Source organism: Mustela nivalis (assembly GCF_964662115.1).
Source record: "Mustela nivalis genome assembly, contig: HAP1_SCAFFOLD_540, whole genome shotgun sequence".
NCBI lineage: Eukaryota > Metazoa > Chordata > Mammalia > Carnivora > Mustelidae > Mustela > Mustela nivalis.
This window is the reverse complement of record NW_028136119.1, coordinates 408,184-410,985: the sequence shown is the minus strand read 5'-3', so window position 1 is coordinate 410,985 and position 2,802 is coordinate 408,184.

The following is a 2,802-nucleotide window of genomic DNA, read 5'->3' as shown; positions in this document are numbered from 1 at the left end:
GCACCTGATTATATAATATTCCTTAAATAAAATATGTTTTTATAAGTGCTATTAGAAGTAAATTCCTCTATACTTTAATCACACAGAATGATGGAATCCTAGATTTTTTTTTCTTGTATTTACTAAGAAAATGATCATGCCTCAAGTATATTAAAATGGAATAGGGAAAATTAAAAATTGTTTTAAGATGATTTGCGTGTGTTGTGCGTATGTGAGAGAGAAAGTGAGAGAGAAAGATAAAGAAAAAGAGAAAGGGAAAGACAGAGAGGTGGCTGCAGTGAATTGATGAGTTGGAGGATAGATTTTAAAGTTTTGTCTTTTGCTTTCTACATTTCTTTTTCCTTAGGTTCAAGAGAACAATCAGTAATATCTCAGAAGCCTGCTGGTAACATCAGCAGAAAGAATTAGAGGTTCCCAGAAAATTAAGATGACATATAGTTTTCCTGACATAAGAAAATCATTTTTTGTCCCCAGCTATTTTCAATGATCTATACCCCACCTGTGTACTTGCCCAAGCACACTTCTTCCAAAACTTCCTGGGAGGTTCTTACAAAGAAATGCAAAAACCTCACTCCTTAAGGATTTTGAGGGAACAAGGCAATGGGAAAACTAACAGTCACCACCAGACCAGGAAATAGCCTAAGCTATTGAGACAATAAATCAGTGGTAAAACTCCTAGTGCTATTTCAAAAGCAATCAAGGCCTTGCATTCCTTGTCCCAGAAAATGAGCCCAAGACCCCATCTAGTTTCTATCTGCTCTTGAAGCCTGCAGAGTCCCTTTCCCTTGTCCAACAGTTACCTCTGCTTTATTCTAACGTTGAAGTTTCTGCCCTCGGTGGAATACAAGCTTCATTCAGGAGAACATGCAATACATATTGCACAAATACATATGTGGACGTGCATGCATCCACAACCTTATGACCAACCATACACGGGATAATAAAACTCTCCCTTCTGAGTATTCATCTTAAATACTAAATAAAAATCTCTCTCCTGTTCAAACAGTCAAGGCTTTGGAACTTATTCCCTGTGATCTCCTTGTATGTTGTAAACAAAGATTCCTTTGTTTGACAACTCCACCTGTTTCTGTGATTCACCAAAGACTGACCTCAGTTAGTTCAGTTGCTGTAATGGCTTTCACTACTCTGATTCTACCTCTGCAAGTCTCCAAATTTAACTATTTTTTTCTCCCAATTCTGCATGTTCTTGGCTTTAAACTGCAACTCTGAAGAGAAGATTTGCTTGTTTAAAAAAAAAAATCAAGAAAAGGTAGTAGTAGTTAACATTGTTACTTTGAACTTCCTGCCCTAAGGGGCTCTCCTGTTCTTTCTCTTTGACTTCCTGGACTAAAACGACAGAAATTTGGCAATACATCACTCCCCAATCCAGATTACTGCCAGAACAGTTTATACTCTTAGAAAAATATTAGTTTAAAAGATCACATAATTAAATACTTAAGCATGTAGTGTAATATAGTGGTTTACAAGAAATATATTTTGGTCATCTGAATATTTGGTTTTCAACCATGGCTACTGACTCACAGCTCCTAAAACTCTTGGGATTTCCTGTGATAAGGGTGAGAGAGGTGTGTTTTGTTCTGTTAATGAAGTGACCTTCAGACCTCACTCAAGGCAAGGGCTGTTTGCCTGAAGGACCAACCACTTGGTGAAAGCCTTCACAACTTTTTGCCTCCCCTTCCTCCCAATACAGGATTATCTGGGGAGGGAAGAGGATCTGGAGATTAGATCAGCAAATGACAATGATTTAGTCAGTCATGACTATGTCATGAAGCCTCCACAGAAAAGCTGAAAGGACTGGGTTCAGAAAGCTTTTAGTTTGTTAAATGTATGAAAAGGCAGGAAGAGTGGCAGTCTTACAGAAGGTAATAGAAGCTCTGTGCCCATTCTCCATACCTTGCCCTGTGCACTTCTTTATCTATCTATTGATTTAAATCTTCTATTTTATCTTTTAATAAGCTGGCAAACATAAAGTAAGTATTTTTCTGAGTTTTGTGAGTCCCTGTAGCAAATTAAAAGAACGTAAGAAGTAGGCCACTGGGACCTCCAACCTGTAGTTGCTCAGTCACAAGCACAGGTAATAACCTGGGGCCTACAGTGAGACTGGCATCTGAGGTGGGGTTGGAGATAGTCTTGGAGGACTGATCCCTTAACTGATGAAATCTTACACTATGTTCAGGTAGATAGTGTCAGAATTTAGTTGAATTCTTGGAGATCCTGCTGTTGTCTGAAAATTATTTGGCATTGTTGGTATGATGTCCTAAAACCCAAAAAGATATAGCTACCTCAAAATAAGAATACGGTTGACAGCTTATATATAATAAGTGAGTATTTCAGGGATTTAAAATATACCCAATAAATAATGTAAGGAAATAAGGAAAGATTTTGAAATAAAAACAAGAATAAGAACCTAGTGGTACTAATAGATTAAATATATGTAATCTAGTTGAATTAAGAATACAATGGATAGAATACGTAATGGATTCAATAGAGATAAGAAGTCACTTAAGGATATAGTCATCTGGATACCAGCAAAGCATTAAAATTATCAATATAAAAGAGGTGTAAGATGTAGGTGATGTGTGTGGAACAAAAGCTAGAGAAGAAATTAGATTTCCTTACTACTCATAGCCTGTTGACAAGTCCTTGAAGCTCCTCTGGAGACTCAGCTGCTTCCATGTGGACACATCCACTCAGGGCAAAAAGCATTCTTAGTCCACCCCCCAGGATACTGAAAATCTACTTTCACATGTAAAAATTACTTTGGAAACTTCTTTATCTCTA